The 18,506-nt window shown below is 37.8% G+C and overlaps 1 long non-coding RNA gene and 1 other non-coding gene across 2 annotated transcripts; both read right to left on the minus strand.

Annotated features, from left to right (window-relative positions):
• Positions 1–9,444: 9,444 nt before the first annotated feature.
• LOC143661588 (uncharacterized) lies at positions 9,445–14,671 on the minus strand. The gene is made up of 3 exons (XR_013164713.1): positions 14,576–14,671; positions 10,369–10,404; positions 9,445–9,510 (listed from the first exon to the last, which is right to left on the minus strand). It is a non-coding gene; the product is annotated as an uncharacterized LOC143661588 (long non-coding RNA).
• Positions 11,628–11,760, minus strand: LOC143675377 (U11 spliceosomal RNA). Its single transcript, XR_013171603.1, has one exon. It is a non-coding gene; the product is annotated as a U11 spliceosomal RNA (small nuclear RNA).
• Positions 14,672–18,506: the final 3,835 nt, after the last annotated feature.

The raw sequence follows: 18,506 nt of genomic DNA on the forward strand, positions 1-18,506 counted from the left end.
ACCGTGGCCCGCCCATGGGTGCCTCCTTTTCAACCCCCCCAGGGCCCTCCCATGACTGTGCCACGCATTGCTCATTCCTCTCTTGCCTGAGTATTTGCTTTTCTCTGTTTGATCGTTTGCTTATTTAAACCTGTAACAAGAGGTAAACATTTCAAAGAGAACAGCATGCTGCCCATGGAAAGGTGGTCTCTCTACCAAGTCTTTCTCATAGAGGCAATGCAGTTTTTTCTGCATCTCCTGGGAATATTCTTTGCCTACCCCCTACACCTGTCTCTGTAACTGAGAACTTAGGATTTAAGGGATGATTTTGATTACTGAATCGTTATATAGATATTCCTTTTTGCTTTCTGGTTGTTCTGATTTGCTAGCTGCCGGAATGCAGCACACCAGAGATGGATTGGCTTTTAATAAAAGGGGATTTATTTTGTTAGTTCTTCAGAGGAAAGGCAGCTAACTTTCCTCTGAGGTTCTTTCTTACGTGGGAAGGCGCAGGATGGTCTCTGCTGGCCTTCTCTCCAGCCCCCTGGGTTCTAACAACTTTCCCCAGGGTGACTTCTTTCTGTATCTCCAAAGGCCTGGGCTGAGCTGCGAGTGCTGAGATGAGGTATGCTGAGCTGCTTAGGCTGTGCTATGTTGTGCTCTCTCATTTAAGCACCAACCAATTAAGTCTCCTTAACCGACTGCAGATGTAATGAGCAACAGATGAGGTCCACGTATCATTGGCTCATGTCCACAGCAACAGAACTAGGTGCCTTCACCTGGCCAAGTTGACAACTAAATCTAACTACCACACTGGTATATTGGAATAGACAGAGGGAAATACCTGAAATATCTAAATTGCAACCCAGCTGCCTTGATCTCTGATAACAATTGTATAGTCTTTGTCTTCCGCCCCTATTGTAAAAAACTTGTAACTAACCTTCATTTGTACTCAGTTATCCAGTTTTTCAACTTCAGAGTCTTTTTTACAAGCCCGTGTGATTGTGGAAACCTTGTGGCTGATGCTCCCTTTATACGGGGTATGGACAGATGAGTTAAAAAAAAAAAAGTTAATAATGGGGGGAAAGGGATAAAAACAAATTGGGTAGATTGCAATGCTAGTGGTCAATGAGAGGAGTAAGGGGTATGGGATGTATTTTTTTTCTTTTTCTTTCTTTTTCTGGAGTGATACAAATGTTAAAAAAAATGATCATGATGACGAACACACAACTATGTGATGACACTGTGAGCCAGTGATTGCATACCTTGTATGGACTGTATGGTGTGTGAAGATATCGCAATAAAAATATTTTTTTAATGGGCCAAAGTTTCTTTCAACAACCAATAAATAAATAAATAAACACATCTAACAGTCAAACTCCTCCAGTAGCAAGAAGGAACATCTCAGAGTCAAAAACAACTTTTAATTAATTGGGGCAGATTTGGGAGAAAGCGGACTTATATTATTAATAAGCCAGAATGACAGACTATTCAAGGAATAGAATGCATTCCTTGTGAGCAGCAGACTAGGGTAAGTGCACCCTCTACAGAGTTGGCCTTAAGTAAATCTGTGCTTTAGATGAAAACTAGCATGTTTAGAGTCTTCAACCAGCACTCTGATCAGTTTCACAATATCCTTTTTTAAAAGTTTGGCCTACCAGGAAGAGGACAGATTGCCTTCGATGACTTCATTCAAGGCTGCATCCGTCTTGCAGAGGTTGACAGGCATATTCAGACGCTCCGATACAGAGCAGCATGGCCGGATCCAAGTGTCTTAAGAGCAGTATCTTTCTGTGGTGTTGAGCAATGTTTTGCCCCAACCTGTGCACACCTCACTGGGACTCATGGAAAAAAGACTGCAAAGGCCAAACCTCTGATCCTTCGCTTAGTGGAAAAGAACGTGTTGCAGCTTCATGCGTTCTTCCTTTGAATTTTATATAATACTTAGGGACCTGAGTGTATATGTGTGGCTAAACTGATTAATGTTTTTTCAATCTTAACAATAGCTGTATCATTATTCAGATACAAACATTTGATTTGGTGCCACCAGGTAAACGTAATAATGTTCCAGATATTCTGAAAGAACGAAGTGCATCATGCCCTTTTCTAATATCTCCAGCTCTATACTGGTAACACTTATTAGCCAATAGGAATTTTAAGTTATATGGAATTTGAACATAATGCTTTTCATGTGCTTTCTTACTCTAAAAGAAGGAGTTTATTTGTGTTCATTTGAGTATTCAATGTAAGCAGTAGACTATAAAGACAAAAGAAAAGAAAAAAGAAATAAAGTTGGGAGCTTGACTTACCAAGAGGGTGGCCAAGCACCGACCCTAGCTCCGTCATTTTCCTAAAATTAGTTAAAGGCTACTAAGGACAAGGCTTTATTATCTTTATTATTAGACAGTACTGCGGGACCAAATGTACTTTCCCCCAAATTGCTTGTGGTTTAATTCATGATAAAAGATTATAAACTGGACTCACAGGAAGGGAGCAGATACATGGAACGAGGTCATCCCTGGGCACTGTCCTCCCGTAGGAGTTTACGCCAGTTTACAGGGGAGGCAGCAGAGGAAGGGAACGCAAGGAACTCAGAGGCCCTGGGGCCCTCAGTTCTCAGAAGCTTTCTGAAGTTGCAGAGCAGCAAGTCCAGACCTGCCCGGCTATGATTCAGAATCACATTACTCCAGAGCTGGCAGAAAACTTGTAGACCACTCACTCATCCCCAGCTCAGCTTCAAGGCCCAGTACAAGTGGCAGAGCTGGTTGGAGGCAGAGCTTGGACTAAACATCGGGTATATTGATACATTCATAGCTTGTCTCTGACATGGTGCTTCTCAACTTTTATATGTGTTTGAATCACCAGGGGTTTTTGTTAAATGCTAGTTCTGATTGGCAGGTTTGGGGAGGGGCCGGAAATGTTGCTTTTCTAATAAGCTTCCCCCACTGTAGCTGGTCAAGCACTATTGTCTGGGTGGCATGCTCTTACATCACCCCTGTCAGCATTCCTCGACTAGAGAAAAATCCAGAAAATAATCCCTTCTACACTGTCTGGGAGCTGATGAAAGTCCTTCCCTTAATCTCTTCTTTATCAAACCCACCTCAAACAGCGAAGTCCCAAAATCAGTTACCCTCTCCAGCAAGACCTGCCCCCAGCTACTGCCCAGCCACTTAGTGGGAAGGGAAAAGGATACCACCTAAATCCAAAAATCCCATTCTCTGTAAGTTAAATTTGGAGTAAAACAGTGGTTCACAAAGTATGATACCCAGACCAGTAGCATCAGCATTACCTGGGAACTTGTTAGGGAGACAAATTTATAGACTCTGAGAATAGACCCTGCAATGTGTGCTCTAACAGAATCTAAGAGATTCTGAATCATGTTCAAGTTTGAGAACCACTGAGGTAGAATTTCATCAGAGAGCAGCCTGTCCATATTTTCAAAAGCTCTGTATCTAGGAAGAGCAATTTATCAAAAAAGTCCCTCTATACAAACTCATTTTCCAGCCCTCGAATATGGTGCACTTGTTGAAACAAAGGATGATATAAAATTATAACCGAGGGCGGTGCAATGGTGGCTCAGCGGCAGAGTTCTCGCCTGCCATGCTGGAGACCGAGTTTGATTCCCGGTGCCTGCCCATGCCAAAAATAAAAATAAAAATAAAAAATTACAGCCAAAAGCAGTGAATATATAATGCATCATTACATGATTGTGGGTTCTGCACATTCCATCTCTCTTCCATGGAGGACTAAGAGAAGATTCTCAAAGACTCACAAAGCCACTCAAATTTGCTCTCCCAAGCAGGATATCCCATAAGCCTTCTGGCCCCTCAAGGAAGGGTCACCATAGAGCCCAGGGAGCATGCATCACACCTCTGAATGTAATGATTCCATGTAACTCTCTCTTTCAACCAGATAAGAAGACAGTCTCTTGTGCCATGTTCATTCACTGTGTGGGGGGGTGTAAAGTGCTCAGTTATATATTCTGGAAAACAGACTATCTCAATCCCTGCCCTGCCAAATAGTCTGGGACCTCAGCTGATGAGGCTGAAACAACAGACTTGTAGCCCACTGCAGTAATATTATGGAAATAAATAGAATTCAGACCTTCTACCCTCCTGTGCACTGTCCACGTTTCTTTCATGAGCAATGAATTAAAAACAAATCTCATTAAAATGTTTGCTATAATTTTTAAGCTTAATAAAGCCAGCCCTAATAGGAGAACATTTTCTTCTTTATCTTGCATATAAAGTCGTGATTCATCTGTTTGCAATTCTGCCTTGTTTGTCACAACGTTGCCATGGCAACATTTTTCCTTTCAAGTACCAAGTAAATTGTGTAAAAGCAGCTACAAACAGCATGCTCCTATAGGTAAATACTTCATTACTATCTGCAGAAACATTTCATTCATTGTGTACCCACTCTCCCTTGTCTCAATACACACAGTTCCATTAAAAGTCAATTTTTTAATTCTTTCCACCAAGGACATGTGAAAGCCTTCTCCATCAGAAAAGGACCAAATTAAAGACGATTTGGGTTTGAATTTTTTTAAAAAATATTTTTCTTTTTTCATGATCCTTCTGTACAGCTATGACAAAAGAACTTCTAAAACACCAAATCAAAAAGTTAATAACCGAAGAGTGCTTTGAAAATTATTGCCTTTTTCATTCTTTGCTTTGTACATATGTTATACTAGTTTTAAAGTTTTTTTTAAAAAGGTTAATAAGCAGTTTTCTCTATCCCAAATAGCAAAAATTCTTGCCTACTATCCCCACATAAATAGCACGACTTTTGGATACTAAAGCTGTACTTTGAAAGTTTGACACTAAAGCTGGTGGTGTAGGCAATTAATAACTGAGAGCTATATTTATTGATAATATTACGGAGGACTGGATTAAAAGGGTCATAATGAAGTCTAGTGAATAGATCCTGTTTGACAGTAAAAAACTGCTCAGAATGCATTCCCCAAAGCGGAACACTTCTGAAAGTGTAAGGGGTGCTGTTTATAATTATACCAGGACAACAGGCATAAGCCTGAAAGTCTGACAAAATGGGACATATAATGTTCCTACCCCTAATCTTCGTTTACCCTTAGTAAAACACACATGATTAGGTTTCCACTGATGGGGTGGACTACGTCACTAGGTTAGCATCTGCTTGTGTTATCCCTTTGGATATATTGGTGCAAATATGATGTCCCAACTTGGGCTTTTATACCCGGCAAAATGGATACACTGTCGCCAACACAAACTTATGAGACAAAGCAAAGTTTATTGTTTACCAAGGTAAGGGAGAACAACACCTGGACAGTGCTTCGGTTGTATCTCAGATGGAAGAGAAGGAAGTTTGGAATTTATTGAAAATTAGATGTTTGGAGTTGGGTTTAAGGTGGGTCTTGCAGTTGGAGGGGATGTGGGTTAATTAGGAATGGGTAAGGATCATGACACAACAGTCCAGCATTGGTGGAAAAAGCACAGAGAAAATTTTTAAAGCAAGGGATTCAAAAGATCTTAGAGTGCTTTCCATTGACGAGTTAATAGGTCCTTTGGGAAGTTCCTATAACGAACAATTTCCTACGACCTGTTTTTTTTTCATTTAACAATGCACAATGAATATCTTTCTGTGTCTATAAATATAAAATTAACTGTCTTTTTATTGACTGCATGGTAGTCCAACATTTGAATATACCATAATTTATATAACCAGCACTCTATTGTTGATGTTTTTGTGTTGTTGGCTATGTAATAAAGCTGAAATAAGCAGTTGTACCCATGCATTTTTGTTCACTTGTCTAATAAATTCCTAACTGCATGGGTATGTGCATTATTATTATTATTAAAATTTTTGGGGGGGGTGCATGGTCCAGGAATTGAGCCCGGTTCTCCCCCATGGAAGGTGAGCATTCTACCACTGAACCACCCGTGCACCCGATGGTCTGTGTATTTTCAGGTTTATAACGTGTATTGCAATTGTTCTCCAGAACACTTTCACTTCCACCAGTAATTAATGAATTACTGTCCTCCCTAACACAAGGTATTCATGTTCGTTATAGTACTGGCCAATATGAAGACTAAAATGTGTTTCATTTTCATTTGTACTTCTTTATTTATTAGAGATGTTAACTATTTCTTCATCTCCTAATCAGCCAATTATGTTTTTTTTTATTTTGTGAATTGGACGTTTATAGTTTTCCCCATTTTCAATTGAAGTATTCATTTTATTCTCATTTATTTGGAAGTGTTCTTTATACTTTAAGGATATCAATTATTTGTCATGATATTGTTACCCAGTTTTTTTTTTTCCACAACCTTATTTATAATGTTTTGGGCAGGTTTTAATTGTTATTGCTATTATTGAAAAGAAATTTTAAATCTATCCGTTGTTTCCTTTGGGACTTTCTGTCATCAGTGTCATACATAGAAAGGCTTTTAGACCCCTAAATTACATGATTTTTAACACATATTTTTCTTCTACAAGTTTTAAGGTTCAGTTGTGGACTTGTAAATATCTGTTTTTAACTAACATACCCTGCTTTCTCTTGAGCCTTCCATTTTAGGTATAACAGGCACAAATGCTAAGTACTTCCTCCGTCCCTTCACCTCTTCTTCACCTTAGCTACCACCACCAGCCCTGTCTGCTGCTTGCAGCTAACTGGTCACTTGTCCTGAGAATGTTGGACCCTCCCTCATCTGAAAACAACACACATATTTTATCTCACAGCTTCCATGAGTCAGAGGTCCAGGCACAGCTCAGCTGGGTCCACTGTTCAGGATCACACACGCTTGCAATCTAAGGGGTCAGCCAGCGGCATTCTCATCTGGAGGCTGGACTAGAGAAGAATCCACTGCCAGGCAGTTGGGGAATTCATTTCCTTGCAGTTGTAGGACTGAGCACCCTGGCTTCTTATGGGCTATTGCTGGAGGCTGCCTCAGCTCATAGAGACATCTTTTGTTCCTAGGGACCACCCACAGTTCTCTACCACGTGGTCCTCTCTGTAAGACCATCCACAACACGGACACTGGCTAGGTTAAAGCAGCAGGAGAGTCTCTCTCTCTCTCTCCAATCTGCTGAGATGTAGTCTCATGCACAGTACCCTAATAAAGGGAGTGACATCCCATCACCTTTGCCATATTTTACTGATTAGAAGCAGTTACCACCTGCACTGACAGGAAGGGGCTCATACAAGGATGTCACCCCTGGGGGCCGCCTTAAGTGTATTCACTACACTGATATTTCACTCTGCCTTTTAATCTCCTTAACTGTTGTATGTTCCCTCTTTCTTAAGGGGGCATACTCCTAACTCCTCATCTTTTTCATCCTTCTTTCTTTCCACCAAAATTTATGTTTTCACTCAGACGCAAATGGGACTGAAATAAAGAGTTGGCTCACTGAAACAAAAGTTAAAGAAGGTAAGTAGACAAAAAAAACAACAACAACAAAAACAAAGCAGAAGTAAAACAGTATAAACTGTTCTTTGCTGTGTTTCTCCCTCATCTCACATTTTCTTTCCTTAAAAACTTTTTAAGTAAATTTAGATCGAAATGTTAGTGATCAATGAAAGGGGGGAGTAAAGGGTACGGTATGTATGAATTTTTTTCTGTTGTCTTTTTATTTCTTTTTCTGAATTGATGCAAATGTTCTAAAAAATGATCGTGATGATGAATATGCAACTACGTGATGATGTTGTGAGTTACTGATTATACATGTAGAGCAGAATGATCATAAGAATGCGGTTTTTTTGTTGTAAATAAGGGAAGTTACTTTGGAAGCAAAGAGTATCATATAAACTACAACTTGTTTCTTAAAAACAAGGATAAAGAAGAATTTACATACAAAGAAGAGCTGAATGCTCATATAAAAAAAGTGCTTTTATATTGAGAAATCATTTTGAGAAAAAAGAATGCTTTATAGTCCAAAGACCCCTAAAGATTGGGAGAAGGATCGAAGGAGAAGGAGGAGTTATAATAGAGAAGACAGTATTTAACAAATGAGTATGACTGCTGAATCACTATATTAATATTTCTTTTAGTCTCCAGTATGTTGGAGCAGCTAGAAGGAAAAATCTAAAATCGTCAAATAGTAATCCATACCAATCTCTGAAATCTGTTCTATGGCTACTGGTTACAATGTACTTTGAAATTTATTGCTTTTTATATATACATGTTATATTTCATAATAAAAATTAAAAAAAAAAGAGTACTTTGCAAAGTACTTGAGGCCCCAAGCAAATTAACCAGTTCCTGAAGTCCTCAATGAAATATGCCCAGTCCTTGAGAAATATTCTTTCTAGATACATTGATAAAAGGAACATAATTGTTCTTGAGTTAGAATGATAGCAAATCAATTTCAAAATACTCTATTTATTGGGCCGTGACAAACAAGACTCAGCTTAAATTTACCAATCTCAGAATTAAATTTCTAATCTGCAGAGTACAGGTTAACAATATACTAAAATGAAACACATATGCATCAGCAGACTCTTTCTCTGCTACTGTGAAGTTTGTAGAATACAGGACTAAATTCAGCAATGAACATAGCTTTCCGATTGCTACGTTCCAAACTAAAGTACTGCTCTTGAGTCAGTAACGTGCAGACAATAAATACTTACACATTTGCTGAAAAAAATGATTGAGAGGTTAAAGCTTGCTTACCTCCTAATAAAAATATTTGTTTGAGGATCTAAGTTTAAAAAACACTCACATTTACTATCTCGTTTGACCCACCCAGTAACCCTATAAAGCACCCATCTTTAGCATCAGCATTTACAGCAGAAGCAGACATACAAAGGATAGCAATCGCCTGAATTATAGATGCTCAGTGGCAAGAATTAGCATTCAGACCCCTGTGTGCCTCCAAGTTCTAATCTCTTTCCAATACACCATCTGCCTCCTACCTTCTCATATACTATTCATCATTAATTTCATAACTTTCTTGTCCTTTTAATTTCTCTACCGAGAAGGAAAAAAAAAAAACAAGAATGATCTCTACAAGCCACTAGGGTTTTAAGTGAATACCAAGATTACTTCCCACTGGAAAGGATTGTTTCCATTAGATGTCAAGAGAACTCCTAAGGGAAGCTTCTCGCCATGTTGTGTGTGTGTGTGTGTGTGTGTGTGTGTGTGTAAGCAAATGCTTTAAAAGAAGCCCCAGCAGCTGCCTGGTAGAGAAATATGAGTGGCAGAAGCGATAAATTGTGTTACGTGTCCAAGTGGCAACCAATTCGGACCCACACTTTTCTGGACAATTGTGTTCACCTGTTGTCTGAATGCAAACTCTTCCCAGCACATTTCTCTGCTGTCAGCACAGCCAGTCACTTTTTAACCCCACACTCTAGAAGGGGGACTCTTTCAGGAAATTGAAAACAGTCATTTATTATTGATTTTATAAGAAGGGTTATAAATAGACTCACCATATGGTATCGTGAAGTTAACTTGCTATCAGTAGAGAGTCTTTTGTTTGGGGGTACTATTACCTTTTTAGGCAGCGCTGTTCAGTAGACATACGATGTAAGCCACGTGTGCAATTTGGGACTCTCTAGTAGCCATATGAAAAGAGTAAAAAGAAGCAGGTGAAGTTAAGTTTATTGACATTTTATTTATTTAATTCAGTATCTCTAAAATATTACCATTTCAACATGAAAAAGTATTAATGAGACAGTTTATGTTGTGTTTTACTAACTGTTTGAAACGCAGTGTGTATTTTGCACTTCTAGCACCTTTTAATTTGCACTAGCCACATTTCAAGTACCTATAGCCCCATGTTGGTGAGAGGCTACCGTACTGAACAGCACAGGTCTAGCCTCGAAGTTAAGAACAGCCCATTTGTGACATATAATCCTAAAACCCACTTCCCAGGAAAAAGAAGAAATCGGGGCAGGGCAGGGGACAGGGTTGAAATTCAGTTTCCTGCTAACTGTAGTAAAAATTTTATTGTCTGCCAATGTATTCCTTACAATGAAAGCATTCTATAATCATATGAAGTAAACAACAAAAAGCTTTTAAAAAGCTTTTGCTATGTTGAGATAAATTCCCTGTGTTTGTTCAGAGAACAATTTAACAAGGGTTGCAGCTACATGGCTTTCTGGAGCCAAGCAGGTTACCTGAATGCATAGAAGCTGGGGAGTTGTGTATAAGACGACAGGGAACAGCGGCAACTGCACCAAATTGGAAAATTCATGCTCAAATTGAAAATCTTCATGAATGCCACATGTGTCAAACAAAACACATTTGTGAGCCAAATTTGGCCTGTGGGGCTATCGGTTTGCACTCCTAATTTAATGGGAGGGAAATGGGAATATCATAAAAGGAAGGCTTTTTTTAAATTATTGTAATTTTCTTAATTAGAGAAGTTGTAGGTTTACAGAAAAGTCATGTAAAAAATACACATACCCACCTTTTGTTGACACTTTGCATTGGATTGGTATCTTTGCTGCAATTGATGAAAAAATATTAAAATATTATTCTTAACTATTGTCCATAGTATACATTAGGCATACTTTTCCCCAAATACCACTCTATTATTAATACCCTACCTTTGTTATAATTCATAAAAGAACATTCTTATATTTGTGCTGTTAATCATGGTCCAGCATCTACAACAGGGTTCACTGTTCTACACCCCATGTTTTTTCTTCTAACTTTCCTTCTAGTAACACACACATGACCCAAAGCTTCTCCTTTCGACCACACTCACAGACATCATTCAAGGCTGTTAATTTAACTCACAATAATGTGCTGCCATCACCAATACCCATTATCAAACATGTAAAATCAAACCAAATAAAGATTCTGCACAAATTAATCATCACCCCCCCATTCTATCTCCTTGGAACCCACATTCTAGATTCGAACTTAATGAATTTGTTTATTATAGTTAGTTCATATCAAAGAGATCACACAATATTTGTCCTTTTTTTTCTGATTTATTTCACTCAACATAATGTCCTCAAGGTCCATCTATATTGACACATCTATCAGGACGTCATTCCTTCTTACAGCTGATGAATATTCCATCATACATATATACCACATTTTGTTTATCCATTCATCAGCTGATAACTTTCAGGTAGGTTTTAGTTGTTATAAGATTGCGTCCACCTTTTGGCAATTGTGAATAATGCTGCTATGAACATTTGGTGTGCAAATGTCTGTTTGAGTGCCTGCTTTATTTAGTTCTTCTGGATATGCACCTAGTGGCAGGATTGCTGGATCATATGGCAATTCTATACTTAGCTTCCTGAGGAATTACCAAACTGACTTCCATAGTGGCTGCAGCATTTTACATCCCCCCAGCAGTGAATGAGGGTTCCTAATTCTCCACATCCTCCCCAACAGTTGTAGTTTTCTGGGTTTTTTTTAATAATGACCATTTTAGTAGATATGTAATGATATTTCATCATGGTTTTGATTCACATTTGCCTAACAGCTAGTGATGGTCATCATCTTTTCACATGCTTTTTGGCCATTTGTATTTCCCTTTTGGAAAAATACGCTCTATTAGAGTCTTTTGCCCATTTTTTAATTGGGTTATTTGTCTTTCTATTGTGAGTTATAGGATTTCTTCATATAGTCTGGATTTTTAATCCTTATTGGATATACAGTTTCCACACATTTACTCACATTGAGTAGGCTGCCTTTTCACATTCTTTTTTTTAGGGTGCTGGGACCAACGATCACCAGCTGCCCTGGCAGCAAAAATTATGCTTCCGAAATCTCTTGATGTCGATTCCGCACGAAGAGCAACCGAGGCGCCCTACATGTGCCACTCATGACAGAAGCCCTTTTTTCTTTTCACCTTCTTGACAAAGTCCTTTGACACACGAAAGTTTTTAATTTTGAGGAGATCCCATTTATCTTTTTTTCTTTTCATTGTTTTTGCTTTGGGTGTAAAATCTAAGAAACCACCGCCTACCGCAAGCTCTTGAAGATACTTTCTTACATTTCCTTCTAGGAGTTTTATGGTTCTGGTTCTTATATTTAAATATTTGCTCCATTTTGAGTTAATTTTTATATAAGGTGTGAGATATAGGTGCCCTTTCATTCTTTTGGATATGGACATCCAGTTCTTCTAGCAGCATTTATTGAAGAGGCTGTACTGTCTCAGTTGAGTGGACTTGGCAGCCTTTTTGAATGTCAGTTGGACATAGATGTGAGGGTCTATTACTGAACTTGCAATCAATTTTATTGGTCAGTATATCTGTCTTTATACCAGTACCATGCTGTTTTGTCCACTGTAGCTTTATAATATGCTTTAAAGTCAGGAAGTGTGAGTCATCCAACTTTGTTCTTTTTCAAGAGAAAAATATTCGGCTGAATATTCAGGGCCCCTTACCCTTTCAAAAAATTTGATAATTGTCTTCCATTTCTGCAAAGTAGGCTATTGGAATTTTGATTGGGATTGCATTGAATCTGTACATTAATTTGGGTAGAATTGACATCTTAACTATATTTAGTCTTCCAATCCATAGACACAAATGTCTTTCCATTTATTTAGATCTTCTTTGATTTCTTTCCGCAATATTTTGTAGTTTTGTGTGTGCAAGTCCTTTAAATCCTTGGTTACATTTATTCCTAGATATTTGATTTTTCTTAGTTGCTATTATAAACGGAATTTTTTTCCTTGATTTCCTCCTCAGAGGAAATTTGCAAGCATATAGAAACACTACTGATTTTTACATGTTAATCATGTATCCTGCCACTTTGCTGAACTTGTTTATTAGCTCCAGTAGCTTTGCTGTAGATTTTTTGGGACTTTCTATATATAGAATCATATCATCTGCAAATAGTGAAAGTTTTATTTTTTCCTTTCCAATTTGGATGCTTTTATTTCTTTCTCTTGCCTAACTGCTGTAGCTAGAATTTCTAGCACAATGTTGAAAAACAGTTGTGACAGTGAGCATTCTTATCTTGTTCCAGATCTTAGAGGGAAAGTTTTCAGGTTTTCACCATTGAGTATGATATTAGCCATGGGATTTTCATATATGCCCCCTTATCATGTGGTGGAAGTTTCCTTCTATTCCTGTATTTCAAAGTGTATTTATCAAGAAAGGATGATAGATTTTGTCAAATGCCTTTTTTTGCATCAATTGAGATGCTCATACAATTTTCCCCTTTCAATTTGTCTATGTGGTATATTACATTAATTGATTTTCTTGTGTGAATCACCCTTGAACACCTGGGATAAAAACCCACTTAAACATAGTGTAATTCTTTTAATGTGCTGCTGGATTTGAAATGCAAATATTTTGTTGAGGATTTTTGCGTCTATATTCATTAGAGAAATTGATCTGTAATTTTCTTGTAGTGTCTTCATCAGGCTTTGCTTTTAGGGTGATGTAGGCTTCACAGAATGAGTTAGATAGCGTACTCTCCTCTCCAAGTTTTTGATGAGTTTGAGCAAGATTGATATTAATTTTTCTTGGAATGATTTGTAGAATTCACCTGTGAAGCCTTCTGATCCTCAGCTTTTCTCTTCTGGGAGGTTTTTGAAGACTGATTCAAACTCTTTACTTGTAATCGGTCTGTTAAGTTCTCATATTTCTCCTACAGTCAGTGTAGGTTGTTTGCATATTTCTAGGAAGTTGTCCATTACATCTAAGCTGTCTAATTTGTAGGTATACAGTTGTTCATAGAATCCTCTTATAATTCTTTTTGTTATATCTGTAGTGCTACTACTAAGTCCTCCTCATTTCTGATTTTATGTATTTGCATCTCTCTCTTTTTTTTTCTTTGTCAATCTGGCTAGGGTTTGTCAGTTTAATGATCTTCTCAAAAGACCAATTTTTGGCTTTGGTGCTTCTGTTGTTTTTTTATTCTCAATTTCATTTATTTCACTCTAATATTTGTTATTTCTTTCCTTATGCTTGCTTTGGGATTAGTTTGCTGGATTTTTTCCTCCTTCTTCAAAGTGTGCAGTTAGGTCTTTGATGTTAGCTCTTTCTTTCTTTTTACTTCTTTTTAATGCAAGCGTTTAGGGCTATAAATTTCCCTCTCAGCAGTGCTTTTGCTGTATCCCTTAAGGTTTGATAAGTTGTGTTCTCGATTTCATTCGTCTCAAGATATTTACTGAATTCTCTTGCAATTTCTTCTTTGACCAATTGATTGTTTAAAAATGTGTTGTTGGGGGAAGTGGAGGCTCTGGGTTGATGGGGCTTTAGCAAGAGGCCCTGCTTGCTTATTTATTGATTTATTCCCTGTTCCTCCATGTGTGCATGCGCTCACATGACTTGGGGGAGAGAGGGTGGGAGGGGGCGGGCTAGGAGGAGGGCCGGGGAGAAGGGAGAGTCAGACCTGGGTTTGGCACATCATGTGACTTGTGGGTGAGAGGAGGCCGAGCCGTTACTGCAGCCTCAACCTCCATGAAGGACTTGTTCCCACTTGGGAAGGAGAGCCTAGAGTCAACAAAATGGTGGATGGGTGGTTGAACAAGGACAGTCTCGTCCCCTGATTGTCAGAAAACTTCCACTGGGGAGGAGAAGATCTTCTGCATCAGGGAGGACTGTCACCAGACTTGCAGTCAATGGAGCAGATTTGGAGAACTGTGAGATCCCCTGAGGTCCCTGATACAGATATTGAAGCCATCTGAAAAGAAAGCGAAGTACCAGTATGGTGGATTGAATTCTGGGCACCCTGTCAATCAACCTTGGACAGCTGATCCACCCAAGAAAAGGTGAAGAAAGGAACTCTGTAAAGAAACCATCATGTTTGGTAAAGACATACTTCATAATGTATGTGTGCCCTGTAAAACCATCCAGCCATTTGACACCCTTTATGATGTCACATCTGTAACTTAAGGAGACATGTAAAGGATCTTAATTTTTTTTCTAATAGACGTATGTGCGCCACTGTACTGTAATAGTATGCTTGGTTATAATATTCAACAAAGTTAAATGTAAATTCAAAATTATCCATCAAAGTTACATCTTCACATATCACAATTTTTGAAGTTGAAAAGCATCCCAGTTAAACTAGATGCGATAGGTAATCCAGGTGAAAGCATGATGATCCATCTGTCGTAATGTGGTTTCAGTGTTGTGTTGTCATTTATTTTGGGCTTGTTTACTTCTATTTTTGCTAGAATAATGGCAAATATTTCTTTAGATTTTTTTCCCTAAACATTTTTTAAAGTGAAATGTAGGAAGAGCTTTACAGACTTTCACTGACTCATTTCTTTTGCTTGCTTGCTTATTTACTTATGTACCTGTTTGATCTTACTAATAAACTCATGCCTCATTACAGTAAAAATGAATTTTAGAGATTGATAATTTTTAAAAAATTGCAAACTATCCAATTCAGTGATGTAATCAAACAATTTGGGCAACTTTTTACAGCTGATAGTGGATATTTTGCTTTACACAGAGGTTTCTAATGATCTGGATATGTGCACTAGATTCTAACTTCCTGATGTTCTATCGTGCAGTAGCATTTCATTTTACTTTCAGGTAAGATTTGTATAGTATTACCCAACTATTTGGTAATGTAATTCTTGGCTTTACGTTTAATTTGCATGAAACATCTTTTGGCATGCTTAACTTTCTGGCAATGTCTTTACCTACACTGGTTATGTTTTTGGGTTTTTCTTTGTTGTTGTTGATTTTAGATCAAGAGAACATGAGATTCCTTTTTTGACCAGCCTTGGAAAACTAACACTGTCTCCTTTTTTCCCCCTCTATAAGGATGTATTTAAATGAATGCTGGTCAGTGGCACATTTTGTTAGCTATGAAGATTAGGTGCTTAATCTATCTAATATTGCCATGTGATGTTTTATACAATTTATTTTTAAGGCCTAATTACTAAAGATTTTTATTCATTTGATTTTTCGTGATCAAATTTCACATGATACTGTATAGACATGCTTTTTTTTTTTTTTGCTTTTTTTTTTCCCTGTGGGCAGGCACCAGGAATCGAATCTGGGTCTCCAGCATGGCAGACACGAACTCTGCCACTGAGCCACCGTCACACCACCCTATAGACATTTTTTAGTGAACTATAGTAGCAATAATTTCTGTAGATGATCAAGAGTTCATTGCAGTCTTTCTTTTCCTGTTCTCCCTCTTTTTTAAGGATTAGTATTAACAGATGACAAGAAATAGAAAATCAACATAAAGATTTTTTTTTAGAAACATAAAGACTTTAAAGGACAACTTACAGGACATAGACTTGTGATTCTTTGGATGTGACATTACTGAAATTAATTTTAAGTGCTTTTATTGAGCATTGTCAAATTTGTAAGCTTCATAAGGATGGATATCAGATTTATAATGCACTTCTATATGTGCCATCATAGATGTGAAGTTCTTGACCTTAATATTGTCTTTGAAAATATTAAAGTGAGAATTCTGTTAACATTTTGTGAATGGGCACAATGTATTACTGTAAAAGATATCTGATTTCAGCACAGTACAAAGTTCTTTAACATGCATAAAAATCTTTTTTCCTAATTTCATTTCATTTAAAGCACGTTTTAAATACAGTTTTCTCATTTAGTAAAAGTTACATAATTGATATTTTAAAAAAAAGAGTGTATTGTTTAACTTTCATGTATTGGTAAATTTTCCATTTCTCCACCTGTTATTGATTTCTACTTGTATTCCATTATGGTCAGAGAAAGAGCTTTGCATACTTTCAATAGTTTTAAATGTACTATAATTCTCATTCTACAGTTGCAAAGATCGAGGCAGGGAAAGTATAAGTAACTTGGCCAAGGCCTCACAGCTCATAAGTGGTAGAGCTGGGATTCCCAGATGGTTTGTCTACAAAGACCAAGCACTTAACCACTTTATAACAGGTAAACAGAAATGCTTTCTCAGCAGACAATCTGCCATTTCAAATTGGTTAGCAATGGATCAGTATTTTGTCTTAATTATTTTGTCAAAAGCTAGCATGAAAGGAGACTCTAATTATCACAAAAAATTTATACAACTATTTTGATCACAAAAGATTAAGTGTCAGGTCAGTGAAAACCTTGGGGGAGGTGGGTTCACAGACTCTGGACCCTGGAGATTTAAATACTGTACAGGAGCCCCAGGACTCTGCTTTCCACCCCAGATAAGGATGTGGGTGTTCTAGTTTGCTAGCTACCAGAATGTGATATACCAGAAATGGAATGGCTTTTAAAAGGGGGAATTTATTAAGTTGCAAGTTTACAGTTCTAAGCCTGTAAAAATTTCCAAGTTAAGGCATCCAGGGAAAGATACCTGGGTCCAAGAAGGCCAATGAATTTTAGCTTTCTCTCTCAACTGAAAAGGCACATGGCGAACATAGCAATATCTGCTAACTTTCTCTCCAGGCTTCTTGTTTCATGAATAGCCCCTGGGGACATCTTCCTTCTTCATCTCCAAAGGTCTCTGGTGGCCTGGGCTCTGCAGTTCTCATGGCTCTCTTGTGTTTCTCTCTGACATGTTTCCTCTTTTAAAGAATTCCAGTAAACTAATCAAGACTTACCTGGAATGGGTGGAGACACATCTCTATGCAAACCATTTAATCAAAAGATACCACCCAAAGTTGGGTGGGTCACATCTCCATGGGAACAATCTAAAAGCTCCAACCCAGCAATATTGAATGAGGATTAAAAGACATTGTTTCTCTGGGGTCCACAAATTCAAACCGACACAGTAGGCTTTTAGATTCTGCGTTTGGATTATGAGGTAGAAGAACCTCATATTTGCAAATTTAATGGAAATAGGAGCACATAGAAGATTGGGAGTGTTGACTGAGCTCGAACACTCACAGGGGAGTAGCTAAACAAGACTTGAACTTTACAGGTTTGGGAAGACTTTCCCTCCCAGAAACCATATCCTGAGCCCATCAGGGAGTCTGGGACCCAAAGAGAGGCATGTTGAGTTGGCCAAATCTGATCTCATCCAATATATGGCTTATATCAGCACTGTGGTGGCCTCACTTTTAAAAAGATTTATAATCCTTTGCTGGTTAAATAGGAAATTTATTCTAAAATTTAAAATGCTTGTGGGTGAGGTGTTTCTTCTCACCGATATGAACCCACCTAAAATCTTGTGGAGTTGAATTATGAATGTCTGTACATGTTTTAAACAATCGGCCTCACAATTGTTTGAAAGCAAAACACAAATGTCCGAAAAGCAAAAAGTTAATACAGAGCTGCACAATCTGTTGTAATGCAAAAATGTAGTATACGTATTTATCTGTAAAGTTCTAATACCTTTGACCTTTTGGGCAAATTTTAATCAAGTGTTATCTGGTATTTTTGTTTATACAATCTACTAACCTGACTCCCAGAGAAAAAATAAACTAAAGAAAGACCCATTACAGACCATATAGAAAGGCTGCAGCCTTATGTAAGAGAGCATTCATTTGAAGCATTTCTTCAGCAAAATTTGTAACAGCCTTTCATGTGCCTCTGTGCCAGGTACTGGCCAGACTGAGTTGAATAAGCCATGGGGAATAGAAAAGTCCAATGTAAAAGAAAAGAAAAAAACAAAGTGAGCTCCTAAGATATGGAAGCAAGGGCAACAAATCCTAAGAGAAATAGAAGTAACTTGACATTGAGCTACTTG

This window comes from Tamandua tetradactyla, chromosome 2 (assembly GCF_023851605.1).
Source record: "Tamandua tetradactyla isolate mTamTet1 chromosome 2, mTamTet1.pri, whole genome shotgun sequence".
Taxonomy (NCBI): domain Eukaryota; kingdom Metazoa; phylum Chordata; class Mammalia; order Pilosa; family Myrmecophagidae; genus Tamandua; species Tamandua tetradactyla.